We start from the raw sequence: 19,633 nt of genomic DNA, 5'->3' as shown, positions 1-19,633 counted from the left end.
CCTCCCCCCTGATGAAAAAAGAGGACAAGATGGCTGTCTGTGAAGTCTTCCAACTGAGCCGAAGCCCTCAGATGCTGTGGCCTCAAGTGAGAAGTTGTTTCTCAGAATAGTGCTCTGTACCTTCACTGGGATGCTCTCTTCCATCAGTCACCTTGGATTCACAGTGGCCTCTAGGACAGTGTCCTCATCCGGCTCCATTGCACCGGGCAGGGTGTTCCAACTGCTGGTCTTTTGGTTAGCAGTCTAACATGTAACCCTCTATACCACCAGAGGGTCCTTCGTCAATGACGGACACTAAGAATGAGGACCGAATCACAGATAACTCTGCCTTTTAGAGAAGGTTCAAGCATTGGTGTCCAAAACCAACATCTCCATCACCAAGTCAAAGGATCCAGTTATCAAGTTGCATGGCTTCATTTGACTTTTGGTCAGTTTACATGACTGGTAATAACCAAGGAAGTGATGTCCTTAAAAAAAATGTTGCTGTTCTTTATATGATACTAGGCACCTAGATGGTGCAATGGGTAAGCATTGAACTGTTAACCCAAATCCACTAACCACCTGAAGAGAGAAAAAAGTGAGGTAGTTGGCTTCCATAAAGATGTATGACATTGGTAAACCTATGGAGTTTTACTTCCATAGGGTTACCAGAATCAACTCAAAGACAATTGCCTCTGGGCTTGTACATGACACAGTTTCCATCCTGTACAGCCAGAACATAGAGATGGGTAGGAAGCAATTTGTAACCAAGAAGTCCAGGTAAGTGAGTTAATAGATATGCCCATATAATCTATGCAGAGATCTACTAGAAAGCTGTTCAGAGTATCAAAGAGAAGGACCAATCTCTGCCTGGGGTGTCAGAGGACACAGCGAGATATTCCAAATAAGAGCAACAAGTTTGAACTACTGACGAAAAGGTCTAGTGTGTAGAATTTAGCCATCTCGTTGTCTATTGATTTGTTTCAGGGGAAAATGGGTATTTTCTTAATTAAACACAAAATAAAATACAACAAATTCCCTCTCCATCTAGAATGTCAGCGTTGGTGTTTTCTCAAAGGAGTCCTGGTGGAACGTGGTGACGAGCTGGGCTGCCAACTAGAAGATCACAGTTCACATTCACCAGCAGAAGAAAGCTGTGCCAACCTGTTTCCATAAAATTACATCCTTGGAAATCCCATAGGGCAGGTCTGCTCTCTCTAAGTTAGAATCATCTCCAGGGCTGTGGTTCTTCATGAACGCTGCATGTGTACAGTCTAGTTCTTTAAAATATTATTTCCAACTTTAGTTGGGAATATTTAGTTTATAATGCTTCTACTCCTAAGTTTAATTTCTAGGAACTACCACTTTGAAAATGCGTGCAAGTAAAAATAATTAAACTTTTCCTACAAGAAATTCCACTCCACACATGAAAGCGATTTGCCAAAAGGTGTTAAAAACACCACAAGGCCTAGGTTCAGAAGCTTACGTATTTCCATTGAAACTAAAATACATCAAATTCCCTTGGCATCTAAACCCTCTTTTTCATGTCCTATAAAACAGGGTTTTACATTAAATGCCCCTTTGATAAAGTATTAAAGAAGATAGTTACCCAGATTGATATTGTAAATCGTGTTCATATATGTAGGGATAACATATGAAGACTTCTGAATATACAAAAATTTGATATATAAAATCTTTGTCCAATCATGAATAAATAAACATTTATATAAGTATATGAATAAAGTACAAGAAAGAAAAATTGTTCACCAAATATACATATATTACTTTTTTTGATGTATAAACGATTCCTGCAAAGGTAGTTATTTCAATGCATTTTAAAGTATAATTCCACTTCCTAAAAGTGTGTTGATATAGATTGAAAATCAAAGAAAACACAGTAAGCAAAACACCCCCAAGAGCAAAAGGAACAAGTAAAATGAAAAGGGGCAGGGACTAAAGATCAAATTTTCTCCACGTTTGATAATTAACATTTTATTTACGATTCAATTAAGATTTCTCGAGTATGACTCTGGTCACCCTTCATTGTGCATGTTTTAATACACTATACACATGTAACATGCACTAGAGATATTAATTGATTCAATATATAATAGCATACTCTGGTGTAATAGGGTTTCCAGGCTAACACTAACCACTAAGGGTTTGGGTTTATTTGTTTTTAATTTGAAAACTGCCATTTTGAACTTGAAAGCCCCTAAGAGTAGAAGCTTGATTTTAACTTTGGAGCAGAGTGTTCTTTTGTAGAGCAGGGAAGTGGAGACAATGGTTTCAATTAGGTCTTTAACTTACACAGATGTAGAAATAAGTAAAGAACCTCTTGTAAAAATGTTTTACCATAAAAGCAAAAATATTTTATATGACTAAGAAATCATTATCTTGGCAGGAGGGAAGAACAGAAAATCTAGCCACTGCATTGTAGACTTTGTCTAGGGAGCTACAAGGATGTCAGCAGGGCTCATAAACTCAGAATGTAGTTGCCTATCCTAACTGTTATAAACTAGTGGCTGTGGAGCAGTTCCCTTTTTATTACCTTCACACTCTCAGCAGTCACATAAAAGCAATCATTGCGTTCCCGCCAAGGTGGAGTAACACAGGCCAGATTTCTCAACTACCTGAAGCCACCAAATATATATGTATATAAAATCACTGCCATCTGGCCGATTCTAACTCACAGTGAGCCTATATACAATTTCAAGACCGTAATTGTTTATGGGAGCAAAAAAGCCTCACCTCTCTCCCATGGAATGATTGGTAGGTTCAAACTGTTGACTTTGGCTTAGCAGCCCAATTAATCAAGTAGCCCACTATGACAGCAGGGCGCAAGCGTGCGCACGTGTATTTGTGTGTGTGCTATTAGATGCCATTGAGTCAATTCGGATTGATAGTGACATCATGTACAACAGAATGAAAGAGGGTCCAGGCCCCCACTGTCCTTACAATTGCTGTAATGTTTGAGACCATTGTTGGGCCCAATGTGTCAATCCATCTTGTTCAGACTCTTCCACTTTTTCACTGATTTTCCACTTTACCAAATATGATGTCCTTTTTCTCGAGGCTGGTCTCTTCTGACAACATGCCCAAAGTATGTGAGATAAAGTCTTACCAGCCTCACTTCTAAGTAGCAATCTAACTACAGCTCTTCCAAGAAAAATGTGTTTGTTCTATCAGAACTCCATGGAAATTTCCGTATTCTTCAACAAATCCATAATTCAAATGCATCAATTCACTATCCAATTTTACAAGCATATTCAGCAATTGGAAATAATCATGACATGGATCAGGCACACCATGGTCCTCAAAGTGACACCCTTGTTTTCTAGCCTTTAAAGAGGTCTTGTGGAGCACATTTGCCCAGCACAATCCATCATTTGAGAGCCCTGGCGTCATACTATTAAGGCATTGGGCTGCTAACCACAAGTGGTTCAAAACCAGCAGCTTCTCCACTGGAGAAAGACAGGGCTTTCTACTCTCATAAAGAGTTAACCGTCTCTGAAACACACCGAGACAGTTCTTCCCTGTCCTGTACGGTCACACTGTTTTGGAAACTGCTGGATGGCAGGGAGTGGGAGATCCCATGAGCATTGACAGTGGATCCAAGCAAAATGAAATCCATGACAACTTGAATCAATTCTCCATTTATCATGATGTTGGCTGTTGATTCAATTGTAAGGAATTTGGTTTTCATTACATTGACTTGCAATCTATACTCAAGGCTGCAGTCTGCAGTTTCATAAGCAAGGGTTTCTAGTCCCCCCTCAATTTCAGCAAGCAAGGTTAATTTGCATATCAAATGCTCTTCATAAACATTCCTCCAATCCTGATGCCATATTTTTCTTCATGTATTTCAGCTTCTCAGACTATTTCCTCCACATCAGATTAAAGAAGTCTGGTGACAGACCAGACAGCTTTCCTGATTTTCAGTCGTGCAATATTCCCTTGTTCTGTTTAAACAACTGCATCTTAGAGCCCAATTACGTTTTCTGGAATCCCCATAGTTTGATACGACCAGCACAGTTGAGTGCTTCTGCATTGTCAATAACAAACAAATAAATATCCTTCTGATAATCTCTGCTTTCGACCCAGATCCACCTGACATCAGCAATAGTATCCTTCATACCATGTCCTGTCCTGAATCTGGCTGGAATGTCTGGCAGCCCCCTGTCAGACTGCTGCAACCATTTTTAATTATCTACAGCTAAATTTTACTTGCATGTAGTATTAGTGATCTTGTTTGATAATTTCTACATTCTGTTGGGCACCTTTCTTTGGAATAGGTACAAATAGCAATCTCTTCCAGTCTGTTGGCCAGTTAGCTGTCTTCCAAGTTTCTTGGCATAAATGAATGAATGCTTCCCATGCCTCATCAATTTGTTCAGTTGGTATAACATCAGTTCCTCCTACCTAGTTTTCCCCAGTGCCTTCAGTTCTTTCAGCTTGAGGTCTGCTAAGCATGGTCGTCCTTTCTGAAGGAAAGAGTGTTTTAACTCCAGGTCCTGGAACATGTCATTATAATATGTTACAAATGTCTTCTTGAGCTGCCTGTTGAAATTTCCTGTTCAGATCTTTTTACCTCAACATTTCTTTCATTGACTTCAACTACTTTACATTCAAAAGTTAAAATTTCAGAGTCCCTTCTGATGTCCACTTCAATCTTTTTCTCTTGCATCTCTTTAACAACCTTTGCTTTATTCATATATAATGTATTTGATGTTACCCCACAGCTCATCAAGTCTTCCATCATTAGTGTTCAATGTGTCAAATCTCTTCTTAAAAGTGTTCTCCAAATTCAGGTGGAATATGCTCAAGGTTGAATTTTGGCTCTTGTGGGTTTGTCTTAATTTTTGTCCTTTTCACTCTAAATTGCAAATGAGAAGTTAATAGTCTTGTTTGCCTCAGGTGTTTATTGATGTTGAGTTTCTTCATCCTCTGTTCCCACAAATGTAGTAAATTTGATTCTTATATGTTACATCTGGCAAAATTCACTGTATAGTTAGCATTCATGTTGTTAAAAAGAAGCTATTGATCTTGCTAAGTTCTATCAGGTGCTCTCCAGCTTTGCCGGTTTCCAACTTCAGCATGCCAATCACCAGTAATTATCACTGCATTTTAATTGCACCGACTGGAAATATTGATAGAATTCTTCAATTTCTTCATCACTTGTATTAGTGGCTGGTGTGTAAATTTAAGTAACAGTTGTAGAAACTAGTCTTCCTTGCAGACATATAGATAATAGCTCATCATAAACAGCATTGTGCTTCAATATAGATCCTGAAAATGCCTTTTTAATGATGAAAGTGATAGCATTTTTCTTGAATTTGTCACTCCCAGCATATAATTGATTCAAAATGGGCAATGCCTACCCATTTCAGGTTACTAATGTCTACAAAATCAATGTGTTCCATTCCAATTTTCCTGTATTCATACTTCTATTATGAAAAGTTGTTTGAAGCAGGTTCTTACCATGTTGAGTTGCCCACCATCCACAAATGAAGCCCGCAGTACTTTTCTGTGTCTTCATCATTAAAGTTGACTCTGACCTGAGGAGGCAGCTCTTCAAATTTGTATTCTGAGTGTCTTCCAAACCGAAGCGGCCTATCTTCTGGAACTGTATCAGACAATGGTTCACTGCTATTCGTAAGGGGTTTTCTGTTGTGACTAATCCCTCAGAAGTCAATGGGCTACACCTCATTCCTAGTCTGTCTTGGTCTGGGAGCTCCACTGACCCTTGTCCATCATGGGTGTCCTTGCTGGTATTTGAAATCCTGGTGGCATAGCTTTCAGCATCACAGCAACATACAAGCTACCACAGTAAACCAAACTAACAGATAAGCGAGGCAAACCCATAGAACTAACAGATAGCTAAAATACATTTGAGCTATAAAAATTATTCCACATTTTCATAAAAAGTTGACATTAGTTTAAATTTTATTTTATTTTTCTCACTAATAATAAATTTAATATGAGAAATTTAAGATTCCAAACAAACTACTGGTGAAACATTTTTGAACTCCTTTGAATCCTTTAACTAAGGCAAACTATAGAGAGAAGGCCAAATCCAGCTTACCCTGTTTCTATATAGTCTGGAAACCAGGAATAATTTTTAATAATTGGGAACAAAATAAATTTTCATTACATAAAATTATGTGAGTCATTCAAATTTTAATGTACATAAATAAGATTCTATTGGAACACATACATGTGCATTGGATATTGTCTATATATTTTTATCTATAACTGTTTTCCCACTTCAATGGCAGAGTGGAGTAATTGTGACAATGTGTGATAGGTTTTTGTGACAAATTGGCTGGGGTAGGAATCTCAGTGGTTTGACACTTGAAGTCTCTCCTACAATGTGATAAAATGTAATCAACTCCATGACGGAACCTACTGTGAGCAGTCAATCAGTTGTCAGAGATTTGGGTGGAATGCAATTGAAAGGAAGTTTCCTCTGGGCCATGATCTATTCATATTTAAGCAGGCTCTGTGGGAAGGCTTGCCTCTTCTTGCTGGCCTGAATCCTGCATCTGTCTCCTCCACCTCCAGTTCTTTGGACTTGCGCCAATAGCTCATCATGTTGCCTGTCCACCAGGGGATCTACCAGCAGCCTGCCATATTGCCTGCCAACCTTGGAGTCATTCAACTCTGCAGGAGGCCTGCTGACCTTGGATTCGTTCAACTGTACTTCCACTAGCCTGTGGCCTTCCTACTTCCAAATCAGTCTTCCTGCTTCCAGCTTCACCAGCCCCAGGAACTATACAAGTCAGAAAAAGTGCCCAGTATAACATCTGACACACAGACTTGAACCAGACTGGACTTACTCACTCTTACCACTGTGTAAGCTATTTTCTTGATATAAATTTCTTTCTTTATAAACACAAAGAAGCATCACGTGTTTTGCTTCTCCAGAGAAATACACAGTTTATGACCCACAATGTTTATGATCTTGCACATTATTTTTAAAGTGAGTGCTGATTCCTCATCTGAGACTAATGAACATGCATAATTGTTTATTCTTAGTACCTAGTACTCCCTTTAAAAAAAGTAAAATTGATATAACAAAAAGTCTCGATTTTGATGTACACAAAAGTGGCCCTAAAATGCCAATTTTTTCATAAAATACTTAGTTGATTTTCATTTCTTAAGCCAAATGCATACTGAAATATTAAAAATATAAACATTTATAAAGCATTCTTTTGACTTCGGTATTTATTAACAAATAATTTTAGCATACCAGATATTTCTTCATATGCTTAGTTCAGTGATTCCCTAAAGAAAGCTAAACCTATTCGCCAGCTCAAAACATGCTCATAGTGTACAATCAAAAGAATATATGCATTTTCTATTCATCCTCAAACCATAACAATGAAGAACTTGGTTGCAGATTAAAAGAACAGCACATCCCCTTTACACTAGCTTCTATGCAATTTTGAGAAAATCACATACTTTTTCAGTATCAATCTCTTTATTATGCAATCACAAAGTTAATGAAAACACAATAATGAAGACAGGTAAAAGCCTTTCATTCTCCCAGAGCAAAGTGATAAAAAATAAAGGCATTCTGAAAAAGAAAAAGTGTTCTCATAGCAGTATTAATATTTTACATTCTTTTATGTGAAAATTTATCATCTCTAAATCAAAGTTATTCCCATTAAACTTAAAGAACTATTTCTTAACTGTGGAATCTAGGGAACTTCCCTGCTTGTGTTAATCATGAATAATCCTATGCTATCTGCTCCACTGTTTTAGGGGTTAAACAGTCCATAAACAGTGGACTATTGTTAGCAACTCTCAGTTCCAAATGCCTCCCTCTGAGAGAAAGGTGGAAGCCAATATTTACTTAATGAAATAAGTGACAGAGGGTAATGAAGAAAAAAGCTCAAAACTATTGATCAAAAGAAGAAGCAATGAAAATTGCAGGGAAATATGGACAATGGGTACAAAAGTATGGGGGATTGGTAGTACTTTATTTTGGATTATCATTAAAGATTGTGATTATTTGGTGAGTTAGATAAAATAGAAACTCTCATTAAGATTTTATTAAGATTAATATTCTGAACAAAATTTTTTAATTAAATTAAGGGTCTCACCAAGAATCTCATATTCCAAAAAGCAAAGATTGGAAATTAATAAAGAAGGGAATAGCATAGGAGGCAAGTTAGACCTTCTCTAGCTTCACTAGAGGGAAAGAGAATCCAACCCCACATCTGCTCCAGTATAAATCCTATGCTGCGGAGATCAGAGACCCCTCCATCCTCTGTCCTTCTTTATCCTATTCTGACACCAATTATCTTCCCACAGAATGTTAATTATCTGTGGGGTTCAATAATTCATGAAAATGGTAACACAGAACTCACAGACAATACTCATAATTATGGGAGATCAGAAAACATTAAGGGCATAGTCTTGTACCTACAGTGCATTTTCTCAGTCATGCCAGCAACCAGGCTTCTGTCCGGTCTTCAGCCTCTCTGCTTTGGTCGCTGCCCTGCTCAAGCAAGTGTTACAATGCTCCTTTGGTACTGATAAATGCCAAAAGGAAATTTTATTCTGTAATCCCACCACCTGTTGAAAGGGACTTAGTTTTATTCATTCTGTGGGCTGTCAAGCCTACCACTCTGTCTCATGGCCTTAGTGCAGCTCCTCTGCTCTGTCTCATGAGCTCAGAGCTACAATCTCTGCTGTTTCTGCTTCCTCCACTTGTTCAAGCAGGGCTCTTATAAGCACTCCTCTGGTGGCTCTTCTCTCTTGATAGTACAGGATTCCTCTTTGTGCTTCTGAAAGGGCTCTTTTATATTCAGATAAATAGTGAAAATGACCAATCCCCTCCTTAGAGTCATCTACAACTTATTGGCATGCTCCCACTCAGTCATTTGGCAGGAATTACAAAGAACAATGGATTGAAGAACCATTCCGAGTAATTTCACTTAACCTCAGAAAATATTATAAGGGCCTAACACAGAAAAATGGGTACAAAAAATATTCAAGAAAAAAATCTAGCAATTCAAAAACATTTAATATGTTGCTGTTGTTGAGTATCGGGGAGTCAGTGCTGAGTCAGAGCAACCTATGTACAACAGAACAAAGCACTGCCCAATCCTACACATCTTGTCAGCTTCTGTTTCAGCCCACGGCTACAATTATTGTGTTAATGCATCTTTTTTGTGCTGACCCTCTGCTAAGCATATCCTTCTCCAGGACTACCCTCTCTTAATAACATGTCCAAAGTATATGAGACAAAAATCTCACCATTCTCACTCTTTGCCTATTGTTCATCCAGGACAGAATTATTCATTCTTCTGTAAATTCATGGAATATTCAATATTCCTTGTCAATATCATAATTCAAATACATCAATTCTTCTTCATTCTACTTTATATATTATCTAGTTTTTGCATGTGTAGGTGGTGATTGAAAATACCATGGCTTGAGCCAAGCACAGTTTAATCCAAAAGATAACATCCTTGGTTTATTAAAAATATATAGAGAGGTATTTTGTAGCATATTTTTTACAATTAACTTTTAATTGGATTTCTTGTTTATGGTGATTTAGGGGAAAGTTTGCAGAGAAAATTGGTAGTCTATTCCACAATTCAAACACATTTTATCTCATCGCATAGATTATAAAATTCATATTGTCCAAATAACACCCCATTCTGGGAGCTAGGCACCTGCCTCTAGGCACTCAGCTTTACTCATTCTGTGGACTGAGAAGCCACCACTCTGTGTCATGTGGCTGTACAATATGTTCTGAGATTTGAAAATGAGAGGCCTCTTATTTTGTTCTTCCTCTTTAGCAATGCTTTGTTTATCTGAGAGCTCTTTAAGATCCATATGACCTGTTGATTTATTTCTCAGTCTCTTTATAGAATGCTTATGGTTGCATTACATCTGTAGATAATATTGACATTTTTGGGAGTTCCAGGAAGATGGAGACTGAGTGGCACACACCAGAGGGACTCCGCCGATAACAGTGCAGGAGAGTTCCTAAGAGAGAAATTCTACACTGCCAAGTTGCAGGAGGAACATCATAAAGATAAGTAGGCACAGAGCCACTAGGTTTTGAGGAGCTGGGGCTTTTGGCTTACCACAGTGGAGGATGAGTAGGATTTGACCTTAGCCTGCCACTGTCTCAGCCAGAGCCAGGATCATTTGGAGCCATCACAAGGGCTTCATCTCTACACAGCCACAGCTTGCTGCTGCACCGGGGCAAGAAGTAAACTCCTCCAGACCTATGGTCAGGGGTCTGGGTTCAGCTGTATGGTTAATTTTGTTTCCCTCTTCTCTCTATCCTCCCTCAGTCTCAGCGGGCTGTTTTCTTTCTTTATTTTTCTATTCTTTATTTTTCTCTTTCCTTTTCTCTCATACCCCACTGTTGACCTCAAGACCACTCCCCTTAGCTTACAGCATTTAATGCCTGGCCTCCACCCAGCTGGGAGAGGCCCACACTCCTCAGCATAACCCAAGGCTTGGGAAAGATCGCCCACCCTCCACCATGGAATATCCCACCCGCCTTCTTCAGGTGAAATCCTGCCTGTGTAGCTGGGGGAGCTCCATCCTCTGTGCTCCCACATGACTGAGGGAACTTATTCCCACCTGCCACAGTGCCTCACACAGCCTAAGGCAGCTCAGCCAACACTCATGAACGTTGCACGCTGCTGCAGGAACTTCTACCCAACCTCTGCAGCAATCTACCTGACCAGGGAAATTCTGACCAACATTTGTGTAGCTCTACAACAAAGCAGGCAACTTACCAGCTTGCTGTGGCACTCCCGTGACAGTGGGAACCCACACATACTCTCTGCAGTGTCCCAAGCTGCTGCTGTGGACCACACCACCACAACTTTTTGTGAGATCACCCAGTACAACACCATCTTTATGGGTCCACAACAACCCAACCAGCGCTCTCTGAGAGGACCATCAAACTTTCACTCCAAATAACAGAATACTGGCAGAAAAACAGCACTCACCAACCATAAATAAGAGACCACCATATAAAACAACACCACCCAGAGGGCAACAAAGAAAAAACAGCCCACAAGAAAACAATGGTGTAAGGTTGGAAAGAAGTCAAGAATGAAACACAAACACACAAAACACACTGATAAGAAAGGGAGGTAGGAAAACACCCAACAGAAAAGGTATAAGATGACATCACAGAGTCCAGTGATGGAGATAATAACCCTGAATATCAATGGACTGAACTCAGACATTAAAAGACCGAGGCTAGTAGACTGGCTTAGAAAACACAACCCATCAATCTGTTGCCTACAGGAGACACATCTCAAGGCTATAGACAAAAATAAGCTGAGAATCAAAGGCTGGATAAAAGCATACCAAGAAAACAGCAATTCAAATAAAGCAAGGATTGCAATCCTAATCTCAGATAAAATTGGCCTCAAGGTGCAAACCATAAAAGGAGATAAGGAGGGACACTATATAATGTTCAAGGGAATGGTAGACAAAGAATCACTAAGTATTTTAAGCATATATTCCCCAAATGAGAGATGCTCTGAATACATTAATCAGCATTCCAAAAGATGAAAAAAGAAATCACAGGTTCTACAATTATACTAGGTGACTGCAGTACACCTCTCACTGAGAAAGATAGGTCACAGAGAAAGAAACTCAGCAAGTAGGATAGAGATCCAAACATTACAATTAGACAATTTGATCTGATACCTATTTACAGAGCTTTTCGTTGAAATACAAAAAAGGAACATTTTTTCAAGCCCACGTGGCACATATTCAAAGATAGACCACATGCTGGGGCATAAAGTGAATCTGCATAAATTTACGCATATTGATATACAAAACTCTCTCTCTGACCACTATGAAAGAAGGCAGGAAATCAACAAAAGAAAGATGAAGAAAACAAGAGGAAACAATTGGAGGATGAATAACTTTATTGCAAAAGGAGTGTGAACTGGCCCAGATCAGAGATGAGATTGGGAAATTTATAAAACCAACAAGAATGAGAACATGACATACCAAAACTTATGGGACACAGCAAAGGCAGTTATCAGAGGAAGTTTCATAGCAATACATGCACACCTGAGAAATAAAGAGAGACTCATGATTGATATGCTGGTACATTTATAATAAGACCATTACTATCATTAGCCACATTAACATGAATGACTATAAGAACCACATGATAGGCTGTGGGTCCTAGCAACTTGGGCAGCAGTGGACAGAGTAGCAGCAGCAGGCAATCCAGCTTCGAGAAGGCTCTCGGTGGCCTGCAGTCCGAGGGCATCCTGCAAGCTCCCTCCCACAGCCAAGATGCCGAAAAGGAAGGTCAGCGTGGCGGAAGGGGCGGTGAAGGAGGAGCCAAAGAGGAGATTGGCGATATTGTCAGTAAAACCTGCGCCTGCAAAAGTGGAGACGAAGCCAAAAAAGGCACCAGAAAAGGATAAATCTTCAGACAAAGAAGTGCAAGCAAGAGGGAAAAGAGGAGCAAAGGGAAAGCAGGCTGACGTAGCTGACCAAGAAGCTAAAGAAGATTTGCCTGCTGAAAATGGAGAAACGAAAAGTGAGGCAAGTCAAGACTCTGATGAAGCAGGAGATAAAGAAACCCAATCTGATTAATGTTTATCATGGCTCATCAGTGGGCCCTGTTATCTCCCTTCTGTGCAATCCAGAGGGATATTTTTATCAACTGGTTTGGAAATGCAAAATTTTAGTAGCCCTAGAAACATATTTAAGAAGAAGGAAATCCCAATCCATCCCTCTTTTTAATGTAAATGCTTTTTTTTACAATGTGAAATCATTTACTGGTTGTTGATTTTTTTAGTAAAACCAGTATAGTGGGATGTTAAGTTGTGGGAAGATTTGACTGTCTTGGGTGTCAACATAACATTCCATGGGATGGGGGGAAGTTTTTGTATCCCTAATACAAAACATACTTAATGGTAATTTGGAGTCACTGTCATGGATTTGCATGACTTGAACATTTAAAATTTTGTTTCCACATTTGTTCTCTTAATAGAATTATGTCTGAAAACTATTCTGTAATCATGGCTCTCATCAGAACTGTGCGTTCTGTAACACTTTTAGTCGTGGTCACCCAGTATTCCTAATCACTTTGTTACGTGCTGTGAAGGATTGAACATTTGAATATATAATGTGTGACATTGAATTGTGAATTAGTGGGATTTAAGATGTAAGTTTACCAGCATTTGAAGATAATGGTACTTGATCATCTCTTTTTTTAAATATGCCTCTAAATTTAAAGCTGGAAAGCCACTGGAATTTAGAAACAAATTTTATCCACATGCCATTTTAGGATTTTGGTACATGCATTAAGGATTATGTACAAATTTTTCATAATGTCTCTGTACTGATCTCACAACAACCAATAAAATGCCAGTTACCAAAAAAAAAGAACCACATGATAATATCAATCGATGCAGGGAAAGCATTTGACATCATCCAACACCAATTCTTGTTTAAGAGACTCAAGAAGATAGGAATGGAAGGAAAATTACTCAAGATAATACAAGCTATGTAAGAAAAACCAAAAGCCAATGTGGTAGTCAATGGAGAAAACACAATCCCACTGAAAAAGGGCACCACTCAAGGATGCCCTTTGTCCCCACTCATATTTAACATCATACTGGACGTTTTAGCTAAAAGCATAAGGCAATGAAAAGTCATCAAAAGTATTCGCCTTGGGAAGGAAGAGGTTAAACTCTCACTATTTGCAGATTATATTATTTTATATATGAAAAAGCCCAAATGCTCCACAAGGGGAGTAGTGGAAGCAATAGGAGAACATGGTAGAGTGGCAGTACAAGATCAACAAACAGAAGTCTATCAGACACATCCAATAAGACGACAGAAGAGGAGATAAATAAGGTGGCACCGTTCATAATATCGAAGCACATATTGAAATATCTAGAGATATACCTGACTTTAAAAGAGAAAAGATTTATCTGAGAAAAACTACAGAACACTATTCCAAGAAACCAAGAGTGACCTCAATAAATGGAAGAATATTCCATGCTCATAGATTGGAAGACTCAATATAGTAAAGATGTTAGTTCAGTCCAAGGCACTACATAAGTTCAATGTAACCCCGATACAATTACCTTCATCTTTCTTCAACGAAATGGAAATACTGATTACCAAAGCCCCAAACTCCTCAAGAAAAAGGACACAGTGGGAGGGCTTGCTTTACCTGAATTTAGCACATATTATACAGCCACAGTTGTCAAAACCACATGGTATTGGTATAATGACAGAGACTCAGACCAATGGAAAATAACTAAAAACTAGAAATAAAATCATTGGTATACAGTCAACTGATCTTTGATAAGGGCCCAAAAAATATCAAATGGAAAGCAGATGCCCTCTTCAACCAGTGATGCTGGAAAAATGGAGATCTACCTGCAGAAAAATGAAGCAAGGCCCTTATCTCACTCCATGCACAAGAATAAGTTCAAGGTGGACCACAGACATCGAGATAAAACCCCAAACTATTAGGGCTATCATTGAGGGAATGGGGACCAACCTGAGAACTTTGGCGCAAGGAATACATAGGCTATCAGAAACAGGGAAGGACACAAACACAGATTAGTCACAAATTAACAAGTGGGATATACTGAAGATAAAACACCTGCCGTATATACTCGAATATAAGCCGACCCAAGTATAAGCCGAGGTACCTAATTTACCTGGGAAACCAGAAAAACTGATTGACTCGAGTATAAGCCTAGGGTGGGAAATGTAGGATGTGAATTAACACAGAGAGCAGAGGGGAGAGACGGAGCGGAGCACAGCCACAGACACATCCTTACCAGTTCAGGGGCCGTGTAAGTGAATCACTATGGGTGCTTCTGTGAATTGGAGCCGTCCACAGCATAGGACGGCTCTGATTGGTTAGATGTGAGTAAACAAACAATCAAAGCCTTGCAGTGTCACTGGGGCTTTGAATGAACAGTGGAGGAACAGCAATCACCTGTAAGATGTTACACCCCACTGGGGTACCACTGACCCATGTATAAGTTGAACCCCAGTTTTTCAGCACATTGTACTATAAAACTCAGCTTATACATGAGTATGTATGGTATATAAATCTAAAGAATTCACCAACAGAGTAATAAGAGAGCCCACAGACTAGAAAAAAAATCTTTAGCAATGACACAACTTACAAAGTCCTTATTACTAAAATCTACAATACTCTGCTAGCAGCCAAAAAGAAAAAAAAAACGAATTGCCCATTGAGGAGGTAGGCAAAGGACCTGAACAGAAGTTTCACAAGGCTAGAAATCTGAATGGCCAATAAACATATGAGAAAATGTTCACAATCATTAGCAATAAGAGAAATGAAAATTAAAACAGCAATGAGATGCCATCTAACACCCCCAAAGATAGCCCAATTCAAAAAATCAGAAAGCAACAAGTGTTGGAGGGACTGTGGTGAGATAGGAACTCTCATCCATGCTGGTGGACCTGTCAGTATGTACAGCTACTATGGAAATCAATTTGGTGATATCTAAAACAGATGGATATTGAGCTACCATATGACCCAGGAACCCCCCTGCTGGGCATATATCCAGAAAAGACAAAAAACAAACCATGGATATCTTTGCTCCAGTGTTCATCAAGGCACAGTTCACAACTGCAAGGAGTTGAAAACAACCCAAATTTCCATCAACAGATGAATGGATTAAAAAACTATGGTACATGCATACAGTGGAGTTCTATATATCCCTAAAAAGCAGTGAAGAACACATGAAGCACATCGCTGCATAGGAAGAACTGGAGGAAACTATGCTAAGTGAAGTAAGCCAAGCACAAAAGGACAAATGCAACATGAGTCCGTTTAGGAAAGCTTTTTTAAAAATGCAAAAGGGACGTAGGGGGAAGCTACTGTATACAAACATTCCTGGAGTGAGGACCAAGGATACATATGATAGCCAATTAAAAAGAAGGGAGTGAAGAATACGGGAAAAAAAGAAATGGGTAGTGGGGGAATGGGGCACTAACCCACCCAAGGGGAGGGTATTGTTTATATCTCCACAGGGAAAGAGGGACCAGACTTCAATCCCGTGCTCCAAGATGTGAATGCAACATACTGGCATGAAGCAGGGAATTATTAGATAGGTCTGAGGGTCCAGCTCCAATCCTAACTATGTGGAAAGCCACCATTTCCCCCAGAATTTAGTTCAGAGGACAGCACTGAATCTACAGCTCAGGGAAAGGGACATTTCTGATCAGAGCACACAGGAGCAAATGAAGGGGAGGAAGAGAGAGTGGAGCACATCCTGGCCCACCAAGCCTGGAGGACGATATTCCTTGTAAGAGCAGACAATGCACAGAGAAGACCATAGGGCTGGCCCCACTATGACCATAACCCTACAGGGGACAACACTGAAGACACAGTATGGGAATTGTGCCTGATCTGACCCCACCACACTGAGACAAAACACTAAGGGCATGCAACAAAATAGCAAGGGGAACAGAGCAAGGAAGTCCCGAGGGAATATCAAAAATATACTTTGGTGTCTGGGTATGGCACCCCATCAGACTCAACTGGAAAACACTCATAAAGGTCAACAAACAGACCTTGAACTATTTCAAGGCTTTTCTTTCTTCTTTTTTTTTTTTTTTTTGGTCATTGGTTTTTTTGTTGTTGTTTTCTTTTCTTTAGTTGCTTTGTTTTGCTCTGTCTTGTTTTTGTCCATATTATTACCTCTGCAGATCTATCTAGATAAGACAGGCAGTATAAACAATATGGAGGAGAAAACAACAGAACCGACAGTTCCTTGACAACATAGGAGAGGGAGAGGTGGGGGGAAAGGAAGTGGGTGTTAACAAATCCAGGGACAAGGAACAAACAAGTGATCCAAAATCAATGGTGAGGAGGTTGTAGGAGGCCTGGCAGGGCTTGATCAAGGGCAATGTAACCAAGAGGAATTACTGAAATGAAGGCTAAAAAGGATAGTGGAACAAGAGGAAAGTAAAAGCAAATAGAGGAAAAACTAGGAGGCAAAGGGCATTTATAGAGGTCTAAATATAAGCAACTACATATGTAAATTATATATATATATATATATATATATATATATATATATATATATATATGGATGGGGAAATAGATCTATGTGCCTATATTTACAGGTCTAGTAATAAGGTAGCAGATGGACATTGGGAGAACACTCCTTCATGGTACGGTTATTATCCTTTTTATTTTAGTTGGTACTGTTGTTGTGATGTTAACGGTTTCATTTCTAATGGGTCCAGCTGAGTGTAAAACTGTGCCTGGTCATTCCAAACATCTCCCTCCCATGCTTCTTGCTCACAGATCCTCTGCAATGCCCCACCCCATTCTACCACAGCCCCACACTTTCTTGTGTGTGCCAAAAGCCTCCTGTGTGTGTTTGTGTCAAAGGCCACAACATCCTTTTCATTCAAATTTGTCAACCAGAAGAATAGATGATGCTCTCCCAAACCCAAACACAAGTCTCCACGCCCAAAGGTATATTTGTTCGTGCCTTCTTTGTGTCATGGCTATACTCCCCATCCTCTGAGCAGCCCAGCCGACTGCACTACCCAACAAAGCCTGTTACTTTATCGCCATTTTTCATCCTGTCTTTTTCTATCAGTTTCTTGTTATGCTATTTGTATCTTCCCCATTTCCTATGTTGAATTTTCCTTAGATTTGTCACTTTTATTAATCCTTTCAAAGAACCAACTTCTAGTCTTGTTCTTTCTTTAGATTTTCTGACTTTTTTTAACATTAATTCCATCTCTATTATTCCTTTTTCTTCTAGTGACTGCAGTCTTTTCTGTTGTTCTTCTAATTCTTGGAAATTTGGATTAAGGTGTTGATTATGGTTCTTTCTTCTTTTTCAATTAGTGCATTCATTATTATAAACAGACTGTGTACACTTTTTGCTGTATCCAAACATTTGATAGATTATGCTTTCATTCTTGTTTGACTCAAGTAATTTATTTCATGTTTTTTATTTCTTCTATAACCCACTGCCATACAGTCAATTCTGACTGAGAGTGATCCTATATAGGGTTTGTAGGAGCAGATAGCTTTTGCCAGTGGTGTGGCTGGTGGTTTTGAATCACCAACCTTGCAACTAGAAATCCAACATTATTTAACACTACCAGGGCTCTTTCATAGCTTTAAAATATGGTGTTATTCAGTTTCCATGAATTTGACTTTTCTTCTTTTATCTTCCTATTTTGGGTTTCTAATTTTATAGTATTATGATCTGAGGAAATGCTTTGTAGTATTTCAATGTTTTTAAATTTATGAAGGCTTGCTTTCTGTCATAACAAATTGTCTATTCTGGAGAATGTTCTATGTGCACGGGAAAAGAATGTATACTGTGTTGTTGAGGTGGTATGTCCTGAATATGACTGTGAGGTCGTGATTGATTTTGCTGTGTAAAGCATCTGTATCTTTGTTCATTTTCTTTGGAATTTTTCTGTCCTTCATAAAATTCTCATATTAAAGTCTCCTACCATTATTGTGAACTTATCTACTTCTCTTTTCAATTCATTTAAGTTTTGATTTATGTGTTCAGGAGCTATTTCATTGTGAACTTTGTGTGAAGATGTTAATTATAGCTGTGTCCTCTTATTCAATTGACCTTTTAAACATTATATAATGCATTCCCTTGTTATATGCTAATTTTTTACTTAAAATGATTGTCATTTTCTTGTTATATTTTTAAATTTTTAGTGTATTTTTGTCTTTATGTTTAAAGCGTGTCTTTTATAGACTACATATCAATGGGTTTTTTTTTAATCCATCCCACTGCTTCCTGTCTCTTGACTGGTGCATTTGATCCATTTAGGTTCAGTATAATTATTCATAGGTATGAATTTAATGCTGTCATTGTTTTCTGTTATTTTTACAATGTGATTAGTTTCTTTGTTTCACACTTTTGAAATTCTAAATTCATCTTATTTACAGGTTTTCTCTTATTTTCTTCACTGTTGCTGTTTTAGTATTTATAGATCTTTATGATTTCTGTTTTTTATATTTTAGTGAGGTTTATTAATTTTCATTGAAGCTACCCTGCAATTTAATATTTAAAACACTCCATTCTATTTTTACACCACATCAACTCCTCTCCATTTAGAAGTTCTGCAACTACATTAATTTTTCCCTCTTTGTTCCATTGTATATGCTGTTATTTATAAATTACATCTCTAGTTCCCTACTTTCAGTCTTGTGACTTATTTTACTTTGGGTACATCTATATTTGGGTTAATTTCAGGGAAATTTCATAGGTCTTCATCTCAGGATGTCTGACATTGTTGGTCTTACAGCTGACAGTTTCCTTAGAATTTATGTAAGATTACTGTGCTAGATATAGAATATAGGTTGGCTTTTTTCCGGTATTTTATATATGTCCTCGTTGTTTTCTTGCCTGCATAGTTCTGTCAAGCACATTTGCACATTTGTTGTCATATCACTCAAAACATTTGCTCATCACTTAAGCCCTTGCCATCAGCTCATTTATCCCCTCCTTCCCCCTCCCTCATAAACCCTTGATAATTTATAAATTATTATTTTGTCATATCTTACACTGTCTGATGTCTCCCTTCACCCACTTTTCTGCTGTCCATGCCTCAGGGAGGAGGTTATATGTAGATCCTTGTAATT

The 19,633-nt window shown here is 38.6% G+C and overlaps 1 protein-coding gene and 1 pseudogene across 1 annotated transcript in view; one reads left to right on the top strand and one right to left on the bottom strand.

Annotated features, from left to right (window-relative positions):
* CTNNA3 (catenin alpha 3) overlaps positions 1-19,633 on the bottom strand; it is a 1,794,797-nt gene that overhangs the window by 1,733,217 nt on the left and 41,947 nt on the right. The window lies entirely within an intron of this gene.
* Positions 12,283-12,588, top strand: LOC142429844 (non-histone chromosomal protein HMG-14 pseudogene; annotated as a pseudogene).

This window comes from Tenrec ecaudatus, chromosome 16 (assembly GCF_050624435.1).
Source record: "Tenrec ecaudatus isolate mTenEca1 chromosome 16, mTenEca1.hap1, whole genome shotgun sequence".
Classification (NCBI taxonomy): Eukaryota; Metazoa; Chordata; class Mammalia; order Afrosoricida; family Tenrecidae; genus Tenrec; species Tenrec ecaudatus.
This window is presented reverse-complemented; position numbering and strand designations above follow the sequence as displayed.